General features: G+C 42.5%; 1 protein-coding gene across 1 annotated transcript in view; it reads right to left on the minus strand.

Annotated features, from left to right (window-relative positions):
- RNF150 (ring finger protein 150) overlaps positions 1-24,854 on the minus strand; it is a 257,733-nt gene that overhangs the window by 26,234 nt on the left and 206,645 nt on the right. The window lies entirely within an intron of this gene.

The following is a 24,854-nucleotide window of genomic DNA, read 5'->3' on the forward strand; positions in this document are numbered from 1 at the left end:
ATGTACACACACCCACATAGTGCTTCACTTCACAGTGCGTTTGGCACATGGTGTGCCAGATAACAGGCAGCTATTATTGTATTTAGTACATTTACTGAGAACTGCTTTATTTCTATCCCATTAAGCCTCTTGACTTCCTTCTTTGCCTATCAAGGTCCTGATGGATAAAGGGTGTCCTTTCTTTCCCTGGCAACTACCTCACTATTTCTGTAATGTTCTATTTCTTCAGTGTGATTCGATATAGGCTGATGCATCAACATTTCATACAGAGCTCATTTGCCATGTGACAGCCTCATCCCTCCTGCCGGTACAAGTGTCGCCCTGTTACAAGATAGTCCAACATAAGAGCAAGAAGAAACTAGAGAACAGGCTCTGATGGAAACCCAAGGTCTAGTTTAAAGGTCAAGCCGCAGAACATTTAGCAAAGTAGGGGATCCTTTACATCACTCCGGAAGGGGCTGGGGAGGGGAGGACAGAAGCAGGAACACAGTTTCTCACACATATGTTTTTTAGAAAGAAAGAAGCATTTTAAACAGTGAAACTGCTGAAATACAAGTCCTCAAGAAGAGCTTAAGCAAATTATAAGGTAAATAAACAGCCCAGCACTGAACTAGAGACACAACACTGCCATGAGCACACTGGAGTCCTGTGTGCAGGCATCATTTTACATCAACCTGTTCTACTACCACAATCGATTTAAGGTTTTTAACATTGTTATTGTTTCTGACCATTCTGACCACCTACTTCCCCATAAAACACATGGAGAAGCCTGTTTAAAAAACGTCGACTGCAAGTCATTTGTTTAGAAGAACCCCAGACTGCTTCCAACTCCTCCAATAAATACTGCATAATTCACTTCTGGCTGTTTTGAGGACAGGTCACCACCTGGTGTTTTGGGGCGGGAGGGGCGGATTCAAAGTGGTGGCACTAATTAGCCCTCGAGAACTGACAGACACACTCTTAGCTAAAGAAAAGAGGCCTGATGTTTTGACCCAGAGCATGAGTAGGTATCACAACAATAACTTACTGTAATTCACCTAGATGGATGTGTTTATATGCCTTCCTGGAAAACCTAATGGATTCTATCTGCAGCTTATAATAGCACAAGCCGTGGGCCAGTCATGCATGCTATCTAATCATAACCTAACCCATTCCTCTGGCTCACAGGATGCAATTTCTAGCTCTTTGTGTTTAGAACAAAACCCAGAATTTTCATCAATATTTGGCCACGCAATGGGAATCCCTTGGCATGAGTTTAGGGTGAGAAGAAAGGAGATCCAAATGAGATAAGCTGTTCAACAAGGGACGTAAAAGGGCAGAGGGAATAAGGGGGGACATTAAGCTGGCCGGGCATTGATATGGTGGGGGGCAACAAAGGTGGGAGGTGTGGGTGGGTACCAATGCTGGTCGAAAATGGTAGGTTTGGGTCGGAAATATTTTAACACACTTTTTCACAGCTCTTATTATTTTATCACCACCACCATCATCATCCATTACGTTTGCTTTTAGTTTATAATGTCTGTCCCACCTTTGAGTGTGTCTTACCGCAGGCTGCCTGAATCTCAGAAAGGCTAAGTCGCTCTCTCAGGGTCTCCTGAAGAGCCAGGAAGTGGCCGACCTGGGACTTGAACACAGCTCTCCCGTTCCTGCTCTGGTGGTTTTTATGGTGCTTCACGAAGCCCTAGGGCTCTGCGGTGGGAGGAATCGGGGAGGCAGAGCAGCGGTGGGTGACGAGGGTGATGATGATGAAGTTGACGACAGTCACTAGCACACGGACAGCTGAAGCAGTTCTTCCCAAACCCGTCTACCCCCCACCACTCCCCTAGCATTCAGTGTAGCAATATTCAAAGGCAGATGACTAATGAATAGTGCAATGAATCTTTACTGAAATCATTTGTTAAAGCCTCTCACTGACTTCATTAATCTGATCTTCATTTCCTTTGCTCCTCTGATCTCTATTTTCCGGACAGCCGAAACAAAACAAAACAAAAATCTCGTAGCTATAATTAACTTCACCAAATGCATCTTCTTAAGGTGATCCAACGAGTGAGGGGGAAGTACCTGAACTTCGCTAGATTCTGTGCTGGGCACTTTTCACTTATTTGCTCAAAAAACCAAAGAGTTTAAACGTACATCTTCACAACATCTGAAATGTACGCCCATATTGAATTGTACACACAAAAGGGTCTGGCTACTAAAATCCCAAATAAAAAGAAGGGTGTGGCCAAGTTCGGCCCTCCCCACGATGGCAGTTTGCATCCTAACTTGGTCTCTAGTAAGTGGGGTAGGGGCTCTGGGTGACCCTCCTCCTGGCCCCTGAGGGTTCCTTCCCGTCGCGGAGGGGCACAGCCACAGGTTGGTGGGTACTGTTGCCCACCACAATCCCTCCTTCTCTGAAGAGCACCTGTAATCCAGAATATTCCTGATACCTGATTAACAGCACTGCCTTACATCATTATTTAAATAAATATCCACCCATGGATGATTTTCTCTTTACCTAGAGCAGATTGTTAGCTCTAAGAGGGCAGGGACTTGTTTTGCATAGATACTACCAAACCTCCATCCTCCACGCTATGCAAATAAAAGAAATATAATGGTTATCACCTAAATGTATCAAATAAATGAATGGGAAGATCTGAAGAAATCATGTTTTCTTAAAAATAATTTCATTTTTCTTTTATTTATATTTATTTATTTATTTATTTTGGCTGCACAGCTTGTGGGATCTTAGTTCCCCGACCAGGGATCAAACCCACACCCTCGGCAGTGAAAGCGCAGCGTCCTAATAAGGGAATTCCCTCATGTTGGTTTTTTAAAGGCTAAAAACATTGGGGAGGGAGATTCCTGCTCTTCTGATTTCAATGCTGCGTGGAATACATTCCACTAAGGCATCAGGCGAGCCCATAGAATAGGCTAAGGAAAACAAGATCTAGACCTCACAGCAAGTAAACCAAGTGATTCATTTGTTTACATGGGCCAGGAATCTTATTCTTGCTCTCCCCAACTCTTCCACCTTAGTCGGTATTTTCTGGTTTCTTATTTCTCTTTAATGGTTTTGAATTATACTCAGCACCTCCCTGAGAAGAAAGGCCCCCTGTGTAGATTTCTGTCCCCATGGCTGGCATAGGTAGGGGTGTGGCCAAGCCGGCTGTTTTGCCAGCAGCTTGTTAACCTTGAAAATGAGAGTTGAAAAGGTACCATTTATAGTTGGACAATTGTGACTGGGTAAACGTATTTACCATAAACACAGAATCAGGAAAATGACTGAAAACGCAGCAGTGTTCTAGTACGAAGGATGAAAAAACTAAGACAGGGGTATTTCATCCTAATATTCTTAAATATGTGTTCAAAGGCCAAATGCCCTGAACAAGCTTGTCGGGAGTTTCTGGAATTTAACATGGCGGTTAAGGTCTTAGTATTTCCCCACACCAGCCTGACACGGATCCTTCCTTCCTCTCTTTTGTAAACTAATGAAAGCTGTACAAATCCCTTATGCAGACAAAGCCTTCAGCAGATCTGGCAAATGAGACCTATTTTTATAAAAGAGCGCTTGGCAAAGTAACTTCTACTTTGTACACATCTGTTTTACATCTGTTAGAATCTAAATTTCTTCAGAGGAGGGGCAATTTTATCCTAGCTCAAAATAGGCATTAATAAATATTACACTAAATTGCTAACATCATTGGCAAATGGTTTCGTTTAATTAATAAAACAGACTTTGAGATGAACCTCTGGTGAGGTCTTCTAGATAGTTTAAAAGTATTTTACAATGTCTCTTCCCCCTAGTTGTTCTTAATATGTTTTGTGATTTTGCACAATAGAAAGTCATTTCAACATGTGGCCCATGTAGATTCTGAATTTTGAATTTTTTTAAAAGAATCATGCTGCTGCTTTTTGGAATGATTATTGATGTTTATAATATATCTCCCCCCACCTTTTTTTTTTTTTTACTACGTGGTTGGTTTACACATTTGTCTGGGACAGAGCTCCTGCCTAATTCCCTTTGATTGCTACAGGCTGCGTTTATCATTTTGCTAATGTTTCCCAGTAGCACACGACCAATGAACATTTTGAACTTGTATTTTTAAAGACTCTGCAGCCACAAGAATAGCCCACATCCCAAATAGGAGGTGCTCTATTGCTGGAAAGATCTTACCATGTTCATTTTTTTCCCTGCTTTTCCTGCTTGCAAATATTTTATATTACTTTGCCAGAAGAATAGCTGCCTGAGACCATTTCTAAAGTCTCCTGTAATGTGGGGTGCTTTGTCAATAAAGTTGACATTTTACAATTATAAGGTAAGTAAACAGCTCAGCGCTGAACTAGAGACACAACACTGCCGTGAGCACATTGGAGTCCTGTGTGCAGGCATCATTTGACATCAACCTGTTCTACTACCACAATCGATTTAAGGTTTTTAACATAGTTGTTGTTTCTGACCATTCTGACCACCTACTTCCCCATAAAACACATGGTACAGAGTGGTTAGAAAATTCATAAATCCTCAAATCTCATATAACTCCCTCATCTGATGCTGAGCTAAGTCTCCATGGATACCAAGGGAGCATCTTCAACTCCAGGGAGGTCCCAGGGAGAGCAGACTCTCACCCCTGGGATCTGCAAGCCTGGCAAAAAGCAGAGAGGGTCCTTGAGAACTTTTTCTTTGCTGATCTTGTTCCTTAACCCACTAAGTCCCAGGCTGCCTTTGGTTTCTTCCACTCCCCCTAAGAAAAAATCTCCTGGAGAGGGACCAGGGGATGTGGACAGAGTGAGAGCTGGTTGGGATTTCTGAGACTCTTTGAACATTTTCCCCTCAAAACATCGTTGACTGTAATGCCAGTATCGGGGTGGACATTTTTCCTTTTTACAGCTGCATTTTTAGAGACAAGGTTTCTCTAGGAGGAGGGATGCATATGTAGGCACTGAGAGAACCCTGGAGGCGGAAGATGAGCAGATCGCAAGTACAGACATGCATCGCCGTAAGGGCAAAGTCCCACCAATATGTCTCGGAGGATAAAAACTCTAAGAAATTAGCTATATACATTATGAGGATTAAGTCGCGGTTCCATACATTCCATAATTGTCATTGTTCATCAAGACAGAAAAATAAAAGCAAAGAAAGATAGAGTTCCTACCATTATTACCTCCTTCCAAGTGTTAAGCTCCCCAAATATATTTTCGACACTGTATCTTTGGCAGAAGTTAATGCCGCTCAGCAGCTACCAACTAATTAGAACAATTTTGCAGATCTTAGCTGCCAAGACCCAAAGGAACTATAAAATGTAACCTTGTTGCCTTATCCTTTTCCATTTAGCAGTAATTTTATGACACTAAAGACCTCTTTCCTCAGTAAAATTACATATCTGAGAAAACCAATTGTGATTCTTTTCAGATTCATCTTTTGCTCTACTGGATCAAGGACTTGCTTTAGCATCTCAAATTGTTGAAGTATTTTCTCTACAGAAAACAATTCCTTTTACCAGTAGGCGATTCTTATGCTCATAATGTAAATGAATGCCCCCATCACAGCGTGTAGGTCACACATCAGGTACACAATGTTTCATGAGCCAAGGAGCAATTATTATAACAACAAAAAGACAATGGTCTCTGCCACCTATAGCAATGTTGGCTGCTAGGATTAACCTCCATCAAGATCACAAAAAAGGCAGGACTGAAAAAAAAATGTACTTGTATTTTCTACGGAGTTTCTTTTGGCCTTGGGATCAATGTGACAGGGGCCAGTGATCATCTTTATCACAGGCAGGGATAGACAGCGTGGGATCTATGAAGAAGGATCCAACCGAGGACCAATCACACAAAACCGCACTATTATGTTCAGCTGGGAAATTCACAAAGCTGAATCAACAAGAAAGACGTGAAGTTAGTTGGGTTGAAGAGAATGTTCCAACTGCAGTGCCCCTGAATGAAATTAATATCAGGGTAGATTCAGACCACATTTAAATGGACTGTAGGGGTACGACAACACTTCAGATGTGTGAGTCGTCCAAGTTCTGTCCTGCTTGGGCGGGCATTCTGGGATAGTGGCACATGTTTTCAAACTCTGGTTTTAGAAAGAATCGCGTAGGAAGCCTGGTGAGAATGACAGTTCTCGGCTCACCCCTGGAAATTGTCATTTAGCAGATCTGGGGTGGGGCCTGGGGTCTGCATTGTAATTATTATAGCCCAGGTAGGGGATCAGACCACACCTGAGAAGCTTCAGTGTGTGGGAAGGAGCCTGGGCTTTGTAGAGTGACAAGAGCTCTCACTCCAGCCTGCGATCTACTCCACGTAAGACTTTCGGTGAGGTTCCCGGACTGCTCTCCACTTCAGTTTCCTATACGTAAAGCAGTGATAGTAATTGTAAAGGTTAAATAAAATATGTAAAGGGAGTTCTCTGCAAGATCCTTGGCACATGGCATATGCTTAATAGTGTCTGAATTCCCTCTGCCTCTTCCTCTGCCCCATAGATAATGAGAAAAAATGTTTTTTGAATGCTTTTAATGAACCAGAGGCTTTTCTAAGGCATTTTCATTACATCTAATCCCATGAGGTAGGTGTTCTTATCACTCCATTTTACGGGTGAGAAATAGAGACCAGAGAGGTTGAGCGACTGGCCCACGGTTACCCAGGCAGCAGGTGGCAGGGCCAGCCTTGACTTAGCTCTACTGCTGAGACCTTATGTTATTTTCAGGGGTATAAATTAGGGATGGGAAATTTCAAAGCCTCTCTCTGCTGTCTCATGAAGACCCACCCTTCACTTCCCAGCAGCTTTACCAACCGGCCATATTCCTGATGCCTCGCCAGCTGAAGATGACACGCTCAGCGTGGACACAGGCACCCACAATTGTGATTTAGCTGTAAAATGTGTCGTTCTATTGTAGGGCACAGGTGCTGGGAATCACTGTGCCTCAAACTAGGAACTGGCTTATTTGTAGGGGTGCGTTTCCTTTTCCCAGATATTAGACAGCCTTTAGGTCTATTAAAGAAACAAAAACCTATATAAATTTGGGGAGCTGCTTCCTTTCTGACGAGCGAAGTTGGAAGCATGGTTTCATTTCCAGGAGGAATAAATTGAGTCATGACCAGAAACGCCCATTACCTCTGCTGAGACGTGGTTAACTGCTGTGACACAAAGCTGCTGGTACTGAGTTGGATATATGTGCACATGTATGCCATCTAAACACAGAGACGTGTACATGTGTGTAACCACTGTTTAGGCACTCTGCACGCTACATCTGATATGCAGGTATGAACGTGTGCATATGCGTGTGAGTGTGTGTACAGGTAGGTGCAGGCGTGTTCTTGGCATACATACGTGCCTACATGCGCATGTGTCTACATATGACACGTGTGCATCTGCGCATACGAGTGCTTATTTATTCCACGGCACACATTTTCTTCATCTCCATAACAGAGAAGATGTGCCTTTGAATCTGTTGTGTTCCTGCTTAAACTTTGACTTCCAGATCCAATTTTCTAATTAACTCCCCATTTAAATAACAGTTGCGGTACTATTATGGTATTATTTTTTTCTGAAAAAATTCATTCCACTGTTCCTGCTGCACAGCAGGAGTTTAAGGGCAGCCAATACTTTCTTGTGCTGACAGCTCTGATTAAGGCATAAGTATTTAGATAAATGAATGATTGGTGTGACCAAAAGGAAATTTGATGGCACTTGAGTCTATAAATCTACTGATCATTCCTCTCTGCTGGGAACGTTAGTTACCAGTGAGAGTTTTAACTGTGTACGTCGTTGCTTAGGAGACACACACAGTTGCCCTGCGCGTGACTTTACCAATAGGTATTATTTTAATGAGACCTAATAGGACAGTTCAAAACAGTGATTGTCCCTGAGAAATCACTGCGCATGAAGGAAGTGCTTTTGCCCTGAGACTGTCCCTAAATTTGGGGTTGTAGAGCTGTGGTGACTGCAGATCACATGCCTTGTCTTGGGGCTGCCCCAACTCAGATCCAGCCAATTGATGCCATCAGAGAATGAGGCCCAGAATTGCTGTTGCTTCCAACATTTTCAAGTTGGAAATTCAGATCTGTATGGAAAACTCTGCCATATTTAAATGCTGGCTACTCACTGAACATTATCAGAAGTTCTCAGGGCTAAACCCAGCCCATCTGCAGGCAGAAGGAGTCACGTGTGACATCGCTTTGCCCTCTCTGCCTAGAAGAATTTCCGGGAATCCCTGGAGATCTATTTCCTAGTGGATTGAGATGATGAGAGAAGGCCCTGAGGATTGGTGGTGGTGGTGTGTATGTGGGCATGCATGCATACCGCGTGAGCGCACGTGCACATATGTGTGTATATGTACGTGTGCACATGAGCGCGCAGGGAACCTGGCTTGATTCTCACCCTGGCATCCTGGTGTGTGCTCCACAGAAAGCCTCTGGGGTGAGGGGGGAGAACAGTTCCCCACCATCCTGGCATTCTGACTTATCCAGACCTAACTGATCACCACACCTGTGTCCTGGACGGAGCCGGCCAGGAGACTTTGGCTCAACCACTTAACCACAATATATTTTCTTTTCTTCAGAAGTTTCCCTGCCAATGTTTCCCCCAAATGGAGGAAGCGCAGTAACGACCACCCCCGCTGAAGCCGATGAGTTAGCTACTTCTGTATTTTAAAAGATCTCCTACTGGACTTTCTTGGCGGTGGGTGTGAGACACATGTGCTGAAAACTTGGAGGCTTATATCAATGGATACTTCCAATATTATTTTTTTTGAATTTTATTTTATATATTTTTTTATACAGCAGGTTCTTATTAGTTATCTATTTTATACACATCAGTGTATATGTGTCAATCCCAATCTATACTCGTGCTTCTTTTCATGATTGAATGACTCTTCTGCCTTTTACTTCGAATAGTTTTGCTCTGAGTCGTTCCCTGAGGTTTGACTTATGAACACAAAAAGAACATCAAGACTTGGCAGATCTGAAATTACTAGTTTATCCACAGGTCATTCGTCTGTTGGTCTGTATGCTCAAAGCACTCTCTAAGATTAGTGGGAGGGCTGCTGTCTGTTGAATATAACCAATACAGAACCATGCGTAGAAAGACCTAATTATGGCTTTCTAGGAACTGACAGTAATCGGTTGTTGATTGATTGATGGGCTGCCTAGTGATTATGCTGATAACTCGAGAGGTTTCTCTGTAAATGGTATTATAAGGACAGTCATTATTTTATATGAGATCATGGTAATAAAGATTGCTGTTTATAACTCAGTAGTCCTCAAGTGATCAATTAGTGGAAAAGATAAATAACTAAAAGCGAGCATGCAGTTCTGGCTCAGGAAGTAAAGTAATTCTGGTAATTGAAGAAGAGCAAGGTCACGTTGGCTTTCATCTCCACAGGCAAATGATTAAGGATACAACCTAGAGCTATCGGGCCTTGGAATCTATCTGAGAAAGGTTTATAGATATTTTTATCAAGACACTTCCATTGAGCTAATAGGTACTTGTGATGTGTCCATCCAACGTGTGTTCTCATGCAGAGATGGTGTGCAAGGTGGGGAGAGAGGTAACGTTTATGATTGATTGAGTGCCAGGCTCTGAGTCAGTCTACACGTTGATTCATTTCATGCTTGCAACAAACCTGCAAGGTAGATTTTATTTGGACAATTTTTTTTTTTTGGCCACGCCGTGCAGCATGCGGTATCCTAGTTCCCCAACCAGCAGAAGTGGAATCTTAACCACTGGACCACCAGGGAAGTCCGTGGACAATTTTAAAGTTGAGGAAATTGAGGCCCAGGGATGTTATTCATTGACCACAGCTACTCAGTCAGTGGCCAGCCAGGATTTGAGCCCAGATCTGCCCGATGCCAAAGACAACTGGTTTCCCCAAGTCTAGATTTCCTTTCAGGAGGGTCATCTTCACTCATCACGGGTTAATATAAAGGAAGAAGAGGAGTGCCGATGGTGTAAAACAAAAACTGAAGAGCTTCATTGGAGCTGCACTGGCTTCTGGGCACTTGGTTTGATGACGTTCCCAGGGCATTTGCAGAAATGAATGTACAGTCAGGCAGTAGAACCTTTCCCCATCATATTTCCCTTTGCTGCAATTTCTGTCACTTTGTCTCTCTATGCTGCTTTTAATCCCTCATTTGGGCTGTGTAGTCCCATATCAATAATGATAAATAATAAATCATCAACCCATTTCTACAAGGCATTAGTCTCCCTCCTTCCTTGTGACGGGGGACCAGTTCAGCATTTGTGCTCCTGTCACAAGGGGCAAGGGTCACAGTGTTGTCCCAGAGGAACTGGCTATAGGCAGGCCCGTCTGCTGGTGCCTTGGTCCAGCTTGAGTGTCCCTGGGAGAATATATACCTATTCTTTTCATCAGCAGACCAAACACAGATACATATTAGAACACAGTCTCTTGTACTTCGAACTACTGCTATTGTTGGTTTCCTTTAAAATTCAGCCTATTCATTCATTTATTCTACTAATGTCACTGAGTCTAACTGTAGCCATAACCTGTGCTGTGCTTCAGAACATGAAAGTGAAAAGCCACAGTCCAAACCCTTTAAGGACCTACAAGTTTAGTGGGGCGACAGATGCTTTCTCAAGAAATAAATGAGAAAGAATTGTTTGAAAGGAGATAATTCTAGAAGGATCACCAGTTCTGCTCAGAGTAGCAGAGAAGGCATCTCAGAGAATACCACAGATGAGATGTGCTTGAAGGATGTGAAAGACTTGGCAGAAGAAGGGAGAAGAGTTGGGGGCTGTGTCTGGAACCACTAGTGGTTTAGAAATGCTTCCCTACAAAGCTTGCCAGCTGGGCGTGGCGAAAAATCATGGAGAGATATGCAGAGGCCAAATGCTTAATGATTTGTTTAGATTAGCCAGCTTGAGATTTTAACCCATAGGGGATAAAAACGTTTTGAGCAAAACAGCAACAGGACTTCTACAGATGATTATCTAGGCAGCAGGATAAGGACAGACTGGAGGATGGTAAGACTAGAAACAGGGAGAGTGAAACGGCAGGCATGGCAAAAACCAAGGTCAGAGGTGCTAAGGTCTTGTGCTATAGCCATGCAGAGGGAAATGGCACACGGAGAAAGATTTAAAAGGCAGAATGAACATGGGCTGGTGATTATTTGACTATGAAAGGCAATAGAGTGAGAAGGATAGAGATAACGCCAAGTTTGTTAGCTTGAACACTGGAGAATGACTTCACTATAAAGACTGAAGTCACTAATTTATAAAATAAACCTATGAACTGATATATAGAAAATATAACGCAAATGTAGCATACAAAACGGAAATGCTCTTACAAGTTTGGTACCAAACATTTTCTGAAGCCAAGTATGCCATGAGAGGCCATAATTCTTCACCATAGTAAAGAGATATTTTGGGGGAGGGATGTTCATGCAAAGTGTGTGTTAAATAAGTAGATTAATTCTTCAATGGCATGTAAATTGACCCCTTTTGTTTTTCCTTATTTGTAAACTTAATTTTTAAATCAAATTAATTTTTTTCCATTTTTTATTTCACAGCAAGAACATAGTTTAACAACAAATGCTATTGTATCTTTCAATACGGGGATTTTCACTCTGCTCTATTTTTTAATTTCCAAGAGCTCTTTCTCATTCTCAGAAAACTGCTATCATCTGTTTCTTTTCCATGGATGCAATATTAACACATATTTCCATCAGGATACAAATGGTAGTTTATAGAATTCTGTGATCTGAATTATCTTGTTTCCTTGGAGTTTATTTTTATCTGTTATGTTCTTTCTCTCTCTTAGATTTTGTGGCTTCTTGCAGTTCTCTAGCCATCCTTACCCTCCACTCATATTTGCAATGAGACATTATGATTAAGCGTGCATGCCTAAGTTGGCTTGCGCACGAGGGAAGGGACCTCAGTAAGGGCCTGAGGCAGCTACAGGTGGCTCAGGATGGGGGAGCTAAATGCTCTTTACATAGTCTTTCACCTGATCTTTTTTTTTTTTTATATTTTTATTTTTTTTAACATCTTTATTGGAGTATAATTGCCTTACAATGGTGTGTTAGCTTCTGCTTTATAACAAAGTGAATCAGTTATACATATACATATGTTCCCATATCTCTTCCCTCTTGCATCTCCCTCCCTCCCACCCTCCCTATCCCACCCCTCTAGGTGGTCACAAAGCACAGAGCTGATCTCCCTGTGCTATGCGGTTGCTTCCCACTAGCTATCTATTTTACGTTTGGTAGTGTATATATGTCCATGCCACTCTCTCACCCTGTCACATCTTACCCTTCTCCCCCTCCCCATATCCTCAAGTCCATTCTCTAGTAGGTCTGTGTCTTTATTCCCGTCTTGCCACTAGGTTCTTCATGACCTTTTTTTTTTTTTCCCCTTAGATTCCATATATATGTGTTAGCACATTGCAGCACTATTTACAATAGCCAGGACATGGAAGCAACCTAAGTGTCCATCATCGGATGAATGGATAAAGAAGATGTGGCACATATAGACAATGGAATATTACTCAGCCATAAAAAGAAACGAAATGGAGTTATTTGTAGTGAGGTGCATGGAGTTAGAGTCTGTCATACAGAGTGAAGTAAGCCAGAAAGAGGAAAACAAATACAGTGTGCTATCAGTACCTGATCTTTTGAGCACCACTGCATGCTACAGCCTTCCTACGTATCTGGTGCCCTATACTATGAGCTAGCTGCAAAACTGCTAGCTTCTCATTGGCTCCTCACTAAGAAGGCACTCAGATTTCAGCTTTCCCCACTTCACTAAATGAACTTCCACTCATGTGTCTTCCAAAATTTGTTGACATATTGTCTGTTGTAATCTTTTCCCTCTTCTTAGTATCCATGCAGGTTTATACCTTCCATGAACCCTTTGGTGGGACTTTGTGGGGGTAGCAGAGATAAACCTGTGGGCTCAATCTGCCATGTATAGCCAGAAATCTTGAGCTGATTCTAGATGATTACCAAGAAGACCAGTCCTGATGCCCTCGATTTAAAAATCATTCTCATGTGGGCATGCTTTGATTCAATTTCTGACTCTGTACTATTAACTGGGAACAGGTGAGCTTTTCTGGCATTTCTTTATAGGGAACCAGTTTAAGCATGTGGTGGAATACTGGAAAGATAATTGGGCTGGGGCAAGAACTTGATTTAGCCCCTCTGCTTCAGTTTTTCCTTTCGGGATAGAGGTTACTGTTCGTTTCTACTGCGCAGGAATGTTAGGAAGACAGAACAAGATATTATGGGTGAAGTACGCTTTGAGATCTTAGGAAGAATGATCAATCAATGCATTTAAGGTATTTCTTTCTGCCAGAAGAGAGCAAGCCTCAAATCCTTGAAAGATGACATTAAGATTTCTTATTCCTGCTGCTTTAATGATGGATGGACATGAATTATTAAATGTTCTTTACACAACATGTTTCTGCATCGTAATTTCAGAGTCGTTAAGAAAGAGAGAAATTAACTTTTTAGTATTCAACTTGTTAAACAGTTCAACTAAATCCTTCATAAAGCATCTGGAGCCTAAATATTTTAGTGACGTGTAAAACAGAGCTAAGTTCTAAAATATTTAGATGAACTGGAGCTATTCTTAGATGATTACTAATTTCCTTTAAAACGATGGGACAGATACATGAATGGATTCACATACAGTGTAGGCTACCCTGGAAATGGAGTCCAGCGAGAGGGGTTTACTTCCTGAATATCAGAGCAACAACCCTGAATGTGGTACTTGTGCCTCAATACCCTCATCTGTAAAATGGAGATAATGTCTATTCCAAATGATGTCTTTTTTTAAAAAATACTAATTTCCTGAGAAGAGAAAATGAGACAACAAATGTGGTATTTACTGTAAAAAAAAAAAAAGCATTATAAACATGCAAAAAAAGATCCTATGTGTAGACTTGGGACTAAATGTCAAACTGTGTATTCACATCCATATGAATACATAAACACAGACCCATAAGCACCTACACCACTATCTACTGAAGAAATACAATGTTTTTTTCTAAGTATTGCTTGCCAATTGTCTAGGTTCAATATTAAAACAGAATAAAAGAGAGTTGCCCTGCATAATATTTTGGTTTACATGACACATTTCTTCCTTGACGGCATCAACAATAACTATTATTGTTAAAATCAACATTAAAGACTGTATATATATGTGTGTGTGTGTGTGTGTGTATTTGGATTTCAGATGTATTTTATTTTGCGTCATTTGAAAAATACTGGTCAGGACTCGCTAGATTCATTCAACGACCCACAGTTTGAAAAACAACTGATCTAGGGCATGTTATTTTACCTTTGGAATCTATTTCCTTATCTATAAAATGCGGATGACAATCTCATGAGGTTATTAACATGGTCAAATAAGACACTCTATGTAGAGTACATATATGGTGCTGAGCACAAAGTTTGCACTCAATGAATGGTAACTGTTATTAATACTGTTTTTAAGGACAAAGAAAATGAATAGGTCTGAGTCTGGGCATAGCCAGCACCTAGGCAGCCCAGGTAAGTACTGCTTAAGAGCCTTCTGCGGGCAGGAGGCTGTGATGGTCTGAGTACAGGGTCCACTGCACATGGGAATCCTAGGAGGATTCCGGGCTAGGGTTGTGCTGTCCTTCCAGCCAGCTACACCCTCTTGTCTTGTCTCCCATTCATTTTGGATGAAGATGTACATAAAATCTGATCTGTAAGGTAAGAGACTGGGCAGATGCTGCAGTCTCATAGTGACCCTCTAGAGTCTCAGAGGACACGGCAGTGGCGAGAGAGCCGAGGACACAGCTCCTTGCTAGGGTGGCTTCCTGGTGCTGGAAGGAGAGGGGTATCAGGAAGGGCTTTAAGTGAGGATGCAGGTCTTTTTTTAAAATATTTATTTAATTATTTATTTGGTTGCGTTGGGTCTTCACCGCTGTGTGTGGGCTTTCTCTAGTTGCAGCGAGCGGGGGCCACTCCGCGCCGTGGTAAGCGGGCTTCTCATTGCGATGCCCCTTCATTGCAGAGCACAGGCTCCAGGCACGTGGGCCCCAGCAGTTGCGGCATGCAGGCTCAGCAGTTGTGGCTCACAGGCTCCAGAGCACAGGATCAGCAGTTGTGGCGCACGGGCTCAGCCGCTCTACAGCATGTGGGATCTTCCTGGACCAGGGCTCGAACCTGTGTCCCCTGCATTGGCAGGTGGACTCCCAACCACTGCACCACCAGGGAAGCCCCCAGGATGCAAGGTCTTAATTGAGCCTTTCCTGGTGAGACTTGGAAGGACACCAAGAGAGGGAGTCTAATTATGGAACTGGAAAGGATCTTGGAAATCAACTGCTGGTACAAGTGTCTCATTCGATAACCGACAAAATGGAAGTACAGAGAGGGTGAGTGACTTGCCCAAGGTCACACAGCTAACTGGAGGCCAAATCACACCTAAGGTGCCACTTTTTTGTTTCTGGCTAGTGGTGTTTCCAGTATACCATCTTACCTCATGTAGCTCCAGTGATGTTCTGATAGTTACACTTTTTTTTTATTCTGAACCACTGAATTTCATTTCTGAAATTTTTTTTTTTAAATATTTGTTTATTTATTTATTTATGGCTGTGTTGGGTCTTCGTTCTGTGCGAGGGCTTTCTCTAGTTGCGGCAAGCGGGGGCCACTCTTCATCGCGGTGCGTGGGCCTCTCGCTATCGGTGCCTCTCTTGTTGCGGAGCACAGGCTCCAGACGCGCAGGCTCAGTAGTTGTGGCTCACGGGCCCAGCTGCTCCGCGGCACGTGGGATCTTCCCAGAGCAGGGCTCGAACCCGTGTCCCCTGCATTGGCAGGCAGATTCTCAACCACTGCGCCACCAGGGAAGCCCCATTTCTGAAATATTTTGACTTATGGAACCCTGACTCTGAATTTTCAGAGCCAATTCTTATGTGAGCCAAAGGACATTTTCAGCTGTTCCCTGCTATCTTAATCTCCGAATGATGGACCTTCCCCCGCCTCCTCACCCCATGTGCTTTAGAATGGATGCTGTTCCAACACTGAAAGAGGGCTGACCTGCCAGTTATGTTTCCTGCCATCAGCTGCCACCTCCCTGCTGAGATCCATGCTCAGTGTGTCAATATCTGGTAAAATGCAGGTCTGCTCAACAGCCCTTTCCCTAGGCTGCTTTTGGAATGCTTACCAAAAGCGAGACAGCATTGGGAAGAATCAAACTGGAGATGGTGCTCTCAGTGCGTAACTCAGGACATCTGAGACAATCTCCCACGATGGATGGATTTTGTCTGCTTGGCTGGGCCACTTCATTTCAGGAGGACAAGTTTCTTCCGAGTGGATGGCGTGGTGTCATGCCCAGGCTGAGTGCTCCCAGCGGCAATATATCTGTGGTCTAAACTGATGAGCTCTCTCACAGGCAGTCTGTGCATCTGCAGATGCTCAACACTCCCTTGTCAAAGGCACCAGACACACAGGACAGGAAAACCCTGGGAGTCTGGCCCCGAGTGAGCTTTCTGAGATTGGTGAGTGTTTTTAATTGAGGAGGAATGTCATTGCAAAAAAAATCCAGTGGCTTGTGGATTGACTGGTTGCCATCTGGGACAGTTGATGATAACGGCAAGTGCTTATCACAAAGATCTTTGCTCTTCAGAACAGCTGTTCCTCTCCTGAAGCCATCGTCGAGCTGGTGAGCTGGAAGGCTCAGAAACAAGGCGGGGATGTGACTGTAGGGACCTGGTACATTACGAGCTATGGAGACGATTGTGGGGCGCAGTATCACCATCTTCAAATGCTTCATTTTGTAGAGAAGTCATTCACCGTGGCTGAAATATTTCCTGAAGGACGCACGACAGTGGGATCTAAAATCTTAACTGGTTGGCCGATTCTGTTGTCTGCCACAATGGAAAAGGCTCACAAATCAATCATCTTTCCAGGGCTAATGTGAATCTTATGGGCACCAAGGGAGATCATTCTTGTTGCTAGTTCCAGCCAGCATATATTTATCCAAAGGGGAGCTACTTTGCCAGTTCAGGCTTTGATGCAAGTCGAAAAAGCAGATGTGGCCACTCCCTCTTGTCCTTTCTCATACACGCTGGAATGCTTTCTGTACAGGTGTTTATTTCTGGATGCACCAGTATATTTTGCAGTCACATTAAAACCTGGAGATTGCTGCTTTGCAAATGTAAAGGAACATTTGGAACAGAAATGGGATGTTCATGCCAACCCTCCCTTTTTCTCTCAGTTGCTTTGACCCAGAGGTTCAAACTCAGGTTCCCTGGAAAAGCCCTGAATACACACACACACACTCTCTCTCTCTCGTGTTCATATTCAGCTTGCGACTGGAGCAAGCCTAGAGGCATTTAAAACCTTTGAATATAGATACGCTGAATGATTCCTCAATGGCTCCCTAACGAATAAACACAGAACTTAAAAAAGAAAAGAACGGATGTCATTTCTGGCCTAATTTTAAGAGACTGTGTTTTTTTTAGGAATGAAGACTCGCCAGAGATGTTCCTATCGAGTTCCTCAAAGAAGAGAAAGCGGGTCACTCCAGAAACTGCTATACACAAGTCTCTGAATGAACTCACTGGAAGTTTTTCCCGTAATTAGTGTCTGGTCTGTGTCCCTGGAGAGCTCCTGGTGATCGCAGTGAATGACTTTTTGCTGAAAATGACTTTTCCTTTTTTTTTTTGCTGGGCTGCAGTTTCAGCTGTGCTTTAACAATGACTTTTGTCTCATGAGTGCATTTTGAAGAGTGAGAGGATATATATATTTTTTTTTCCAAAAAGGTTGACTTGTCTCTAGGGTCTCTGAAAAGGGACTGTAGTTTAGTCGCCATATCAGCTAGGAATGTGTCCTCTGGTGAAGCCCATGAAGATATTCATGAACTAATTCTTTTGCATTCATGGGACTTTTCCTGCCTCAGTTTCTACTGAAGAGCTATGGGCAGCAAAGAAGTATGAGACGGCCTCTCCCATCTCCCCCCAACCCTGTGCCCGACACCCCACTGCTGGGTAGAGCGGATGTGAAGGGTACCTGTTCTATGATTCTGGACCCCATCACCCAGTTCATGACAATAACAAGGGGAGAGAGGGAGAGAAAGGTGGGGAAATTGGAAAGGAGCTTGTCTGTGGAGAGAGTATTGTAACACTGAATCCCATTCCTCTAGAAGAAGGGGTGGGGAAGGGCTATCTCCCAAACCCAAGCGCAGGGAGGGGTTCCGGCAAGGGAAACCCTTCCCCCTCCATCACCAAGGAGATTCTGAACTACGTCTCCTGCAGGTGGGACTCAGAGAGAGCAGACTCAGGCCTTAGAAAAGCTAAAGCAGGCTGTGGACTCAGGCCTCCTGCCTGCCTGGAGTCTGAAGGGAGGAGGCCGACGGCCTGCATGGGGTCAGAGGCTGGAAAGCAGCTGCTGTACCGGAGACGGGTGTCAGGGCAGGTGATGTGCGAGTGTCCCAGAGGTGGCCACGTGGGGAGCGAGCAGGAACGGGCTCAACTTGGGCCCGATCCAAAAAGACCTCCTGGAGCCGTAAGAGCACCTCAGCGGAGAGCGTGAAGGCTGCAGGAGGCCTTGTGAGTAAGCCAGGGAGGCCCATCTGTCCTGAGTGATGGGGATTACAAGAGAGAAGGGCTCTGCAGAGAAAAAAAAAAATCCTTTTGTCTGTGTTTGGAACCTAAAGGGACTCTTGGAACTGTCCGTTACCTAAAAGTGAGCAGAAAATTCCTGCTGGAATTGTCATCCCCAGGCAGGGGGCTGCTACACCCACTCCAGACGGTTCAGGCAGAGCAGCAAAAAGCAAGATGCGTTTTACACACATCACAAATCATGTTGGCTCAACACATTAAATACACGATACTCCCCGAAAGGTTCAGAGTGGATAGGAAGTTTCCCAGAGGAAACCTACACCACGTTTCAATTCAACCGGCCGAGTTTGAGCCTATTAGCTTACATAACAGTTCATGGGTCCTGCTTCCTTCTGTGACGTCTGAAGACCAGGTCTCCTGGCCAAACACATTATGCCATGTGCTCCTCAGAACGTATTGGGGCAGATCTGGGAGGCCTTGACTCTGCCCATCTCCTCCCTTTCTAGCTTCTAGTTCCCTCCACCCTCCACCCCTCGGGCTGACTGCTGGTTCCTTCCAGTTTGAGGTGGAAGGAGTGGCAAGGGGGTAACAATTCTAGATGCAGCACTAGAGGACTTGTGTGGTGACTCAATAAAGGAAACGGATGGTGGAGTCAGTGACTTTCCTTGGAAAACAAAGGGAAGGTTTCAGACCCTCTTGAGACGGTGTGGAGTGGTGCGGGGTGTTTTGGGGAAGGTGTGATAGAGTCTTCTCCTTTTGTGTCTTTCTCAAGCTCCTGTCTGGAGTTTCCAAACACACCGGGCTGTTTGTTCAGCTGTGTTTTCCTTTGGTCCTAAGAAACTTCTTTCCCTGCTGAAGCCAATCCAACCAGCTGCAGCCTGGGCTTGGGGAGTCGGAAGGCAGAGTATGGTTTTGGTGCAATTGGGTGGGCAGATGAAGTTGGGTGAGTGACATCAGGGCATGCGTACAAATGACACCTTGCACCAACGTGGAGGAGAAACACTGATTTGGGGCTGCCGTGTGAGGTTATAAAAGCTGAAATGTCAGAAACATTAAAGATATGCATACAAGAACGTCTTTCTCCCAAATGTCAGACTGCCTACCAGTTTGCATTTCCTTTCCTTTGTAAATGTTTTTCTTTTTTTCTTTTCTTGGGAGCTGAAGATGATCCTTTAATGCCAGATTTTTCCATCTTTACTCTAAGGGCAATCTGTTCTATGCTGTTTCCCCTTGAGTGCTGAAATGACTTTTACGTGCATTTGATCGACTATACAGCAAGACCGTTTGCCAGGAAAGGAAGAACGGAGGTAGGGATGAGAATGCAAGCTGAAACTAAACACATTTTTGGCCTTTCAGAGATTTAGAAAAATGGAGGAAAAGAGGACAAAAATGAAATGAGAACTGTGTGCGTTTTCTCCCCTTTTTCATCTTCTGAGCATAGCTATGCATGGCGTCGTAGAGCCAGCTAGCTGCTCCTTCGAATTCCAGCTCCACCTGTCACTAGCTTATGACCTCAGGTCAGTTACTTTAATCTCTCAGTGCTGCTGTTTCTGCATCAGGAAAATAAGGTTAAAAATAACATTTACCTCATAGGGTTGTTGTGAGCTAATACATGTAAACAACATAAAAGGGTGCCTGGTACAGAGTTGGTGTTATGTATTTGTTACCTACTGTTACTTCTTCATTTTCTAGTAATTTCCTGGATCTGCAGAGATGTGAGGTAGGAAAGGATAAGGTAGAAAAACGTCAGGTCCAACCTCCAGTGGGTTATTTGTGATTTGTAGCAATATCGTATCCCAACTATACTTCTTTCACCATCTGCATTTTTTTCTATAGCATTAGAGAAATGGTGACAATAACATTGATAAGAACTTGAATCTTTTCACTCATTTATTCATGCAATCCTGTTTGTTCATTTATTAATTATTTATTTGAGTTAGGGCACTAGGCAATGTACAAACCTGTAGAGAGGAAAGAATTTTCCCCTTAAGGAATCTACAGCCATTTAGTTAGTGGTATAAACCATTAACATCTAATCAGAATGACTGTGCTTGGAATATTCTGTGAAACCCCAATAAATAAAACTAATCAGAAATAAAATATCATATAATATCACTTTTATGTGGAATCTAGAAAAAAAGACACAAATGAACCTATTTACAAAACAGAAATAGACTCACAGACATAGAAAACAAACTTATGGTTACAGAAGGGGAAGGGGAGGAGGGATAAACTGGGAATTTGGGATTAACATATACACACTACTATATATAAAATAGACAAACAACGAGGACCTACTGTAAAGCACAGGGAACTATATTCAGTACCTTGTAAAAACCTATAATGGAAAAGAATCTGAAGAATGTATATATGTATATATATATGTATATGTTTATACATATATATAAAACTGAATCACTTTGCCGTACACCTGAGATGTTGTAAATCAACTATACTTCATTAAAAATTAAATAAATGGTCTAGGAAAAGTATTTTGTGAGAAAAATTCAGTTTCTGTACTAAGAGACTGATATCTTTAGCCATATTGATATATAGTATCAGTCTTCAAACTACAGATGTGGTCTCACGCCTCGTCTCTTCATCTTTACCAAGACCTTCCTTTGAAGTTACCTGGCATTTTTCTTTCTGTTGTGAACAGAAGCTCCCTGTTGAAGCTTAGATCAAACACTTTTATCTCAAGTCAACATCTACTGAATGCCTGCTATGAACCTAAACACTCTGAGTCTATTTTAGCCAAAACTGTCTGGGATTATGAATTATATGGATACAGACTTTAATTTCCTATTTCATTTTTGGTTGTGTTTTAACCCATAAACTATGCCTTTTCATTTGTCATCTGGGCTTTACTAAGATGGATGAAGTACATAGCCACTTTTCAAAATAAGAAATCTAACAGAAAATCAAACAATCATTTCATTGCAAGAAATAGGATCCATTTTTGATTTGGTTCTTTTTATGGGCTCAAAAAAGGCTCATGCCTTAAATGTTTCTGAACTGCTAGGAAAATTTTATGAGGCCTTCCAATATACTTCACTTAGACCACTTATGGTGATATGCCTGATGGTAACTGAAGATGTCCAATAAATGGAAAAATTATGGGGCAATCTTGTATTCTGAAAAGAGAACTTACTGTCAGATCTCAGTCAGCCACTTATTCCTCTGGGTCACAATTCTCATATGGCAAAAATCAAAAGTTTATCATGGTAATGATTAAATGACCTTTAAGGTTTTTTTTAAGGTTCTTATATCCCTAAATTACTAGGATTCTAAATCTGTGTTCTCCAATATGGTAGCCACTGGCCACACGTGCTTCTGAGTACTTGAAATGGGGCTAGTCTAAACCGAGATGTGCTCTAAGCATATAAATACACACCAGGTTTTGAAGAGTTAGCATAAAAAAAGAATAAGATATTTTGGATATGTTGGGTTAAATAAAAATATTATTAAAATGAACTTGACCAGCTTATTATTTTTATTTTAGTGTGGCTATTGAGGATTTAAAATTGCTTTTGTGGCTTGCATTATATTAATACTAGACAGTACCACTCTAGACCTTCAAAACAAATGGATCAAAATCTCTCTTTAAGGACTTTTTAATGTTTAATGGCCAATGTTTCAATACTGAGGTCCTTATGCCTCTAAAAGTCAAGTTAAAACTCATATCTACCAAAAACTAATAAACCCTACATGGGTGGATGTTTACCACCAAGTTCCTCTTGAAATTACTCTCTGTCGAGGTCCTGTGAAAGTTCTATGGTTACAATACTGAATGTTCACCCCCATGGTTACTGTCTCAACTATATCAAAAGATTATCAGCAAAGGAGGCAAGAATATACAATGGAGAAAAGACAGCCTCTTCAATAAGTGGTGCTGGGAAAAATGGACAGCTACATGTAAAAGAATGAAATTAGAACACTCCCTAATACCATACACAAAAATCAACTCAAAATGGATTAAAGACCTAAATGTAAGGCCAGACACTATAAAACTCTTAGAGGAAAACATAGGCAGAACACTCTATGACATGAATCACAGCAAGATCCTTTTTGACCCACCTCCTAGAGAAATGGAAATAAAAACAAAAATAAACAAATGGGACCTAATGAAACTTAAAAGCTTTTGCACAGCAAAGGAAAACATAAGATGAAAAGACAACCCTGAGAATGGGAGAAAATATTTGCAAATGAAGCAACTGACAAAAGATTAATCTCCAAAATTTACAAGCAGCTCATGCAGCTCAATATCAAAAAACAAACAACCCAATCCAAAAATGGGCAGAAGACCTAAATAGACATTTCTCCAAAGAAGATAGACAGATTGCCAACAAACACATGAAAGGATGCTCAACATCACTAATCATTAGAGAAATGCAAATCAAAACTACAATGAGGTATCACCTCACACCAGTCAGAATGGCCATCATCAAAAAATCTACAAACAATAAATGCTGGAGAGGGTGTGGAGAAAAGGGAACCCTCTTGCACTGTTGGTGGGAATGTAAATTGATACAGCCACTATGGAGAACAGTATGGAGGTTCCTTAAAAAACTACAAATAGAACTACCATACGACCCAGCAATCCCACTACTGGGCATATACCCTGAGAAAACCATAACTCAAAAAGAGTCATGTACCACAATGTTCATTGCAGCTCTATTTACAATAGCCAAGACATGGAAGCAACCTAAATATTCATCAACAGATGAATGGATAAAAAGATGTGGCACATATATATGATGGAATATTACTCAGCCATAAAAAGAAACAAAATTGAGTTATTTGTAGTGAGGTGGATGGACCTAGAGTCCGTCATACAGAATGAAGTAAGGCAGAAAGAGAAAAACAAATACCGTATGCTAACACATATATATGGAATCTAAAAAAAAAAAAAAAAGGTTCTGAAGAACCCAGGGGCAGGACAGGAATAAAGACACAGACGTAGAGAATGGACTTGAGGACAAGGGGAGGGGGAAGGGTAAGCTGGGACAAAGTGAGAGAGTGGCATGGACATATATACACTACCAAATGTAAAACAGATAGCTAGTGAGAAGCAGCCGCATAGCACAGAGAGATCAGCTGGGCGCTTTGTGACCACCTAGAGGGGTGGGATAGGGAGGGTGGGAGGGAGATGCAAGAGGGAGGAGATATGGGGATATATGTATACATATAGCTGATTCATTTTGTTATAAAGCAGAAACTATCACACCACTGTAAAGCAATTATACACCAATAAAAATGTAAAAAAAAAAAAAAGATTATCAGCAAATACACCAAAATGTTAAGAGTGATTATTTCTGGGTAGTGGGGTACTGAGTGATTTTTGCATTCTTTTTTTATTCTCTTCTTCATTTTTCAGTCTTTCAACGACGAGGACTGTTATGTTTCTTCATCAGAAAAATGCGTCTTTAAATTTCAGCGTGAATGATTTTTTGAACTGCATAAACATCACGAATAAGTAAAAAAGAGGCCAAGTTAAAAGGAAATATCCCAACGTGCTTTCATCTGCTCTGCTCCATTTCCAAATTTTCTATAGTGAACAGGTTACTTCCATCAAGGGAAAAAACACATCTCCTTTAAAACCTGCAATATTCATTCACCCTTTTAACCTTAAACCTAAGTTAATTTGCATGCTGATTTTCTTAGAACTCCTTTTATCTCTGCTGTATTAGACGGTAGAGTAAATACTTTAGGTTTGAGCTTCAACCGTATGCTAACATAGCTATTTTAATATTTTTATAACTACCCTCAACCAGAACAGCATTTACTTTGAGTCTGTGCAGGAGATGTGGAAGAAACCCTAAAGATATTTTAATATGTCACTAGGCATAGGGGTTTAGGTGGTACTGCAAGAATGCCCATCTAAAGGGGTTCCACTTGCCTCTGAGTCCTGCAGCAACGGCGGGGCAGAACCCTCCTGCATGCTGTCCAGACCAGCTCAGACAGCCACCTGCACACTCGGGAGGGCTCAAGCCCGTGTACACGCACACACACGCACACACACGCACATGAGTGAGTGGGTTGTGCCCTACCCCAGTCCCACTGAACATCGCCGGCATTGGCTCTTCTCACCTGCCTTCCACCTTCAGAGGCCAGCACCACCACCTGGCCTGGTGTTTGGGTACCGTGGGGCGTGTGCAGTGCTGTGGCGTCGGCGTGTGTAGGTGGGTGACACACACAGCTAGCACTGTTGTCTGCCCTGCTGGCTCTGGAGCAAGCTGGGCTTCTCAAGGCCCGTCAGGTATGATTGTTTAGCCTAGCAACGTTCTATTCATTTAATTTTTCTTTCTTCTTGAGGAAAAGTGC

Source organism: Balaenoptera borealis (assembly GCF_965194805.1).
Source record: "Balaenoptera borealis genome assembly, chromosome: 4".
NCBI lineage: Eukaryota > Metazoa > Chordata > Mammalia > Artiodactyla > Balaenopteridae > Balaenoptera > Balaenoptera borealis.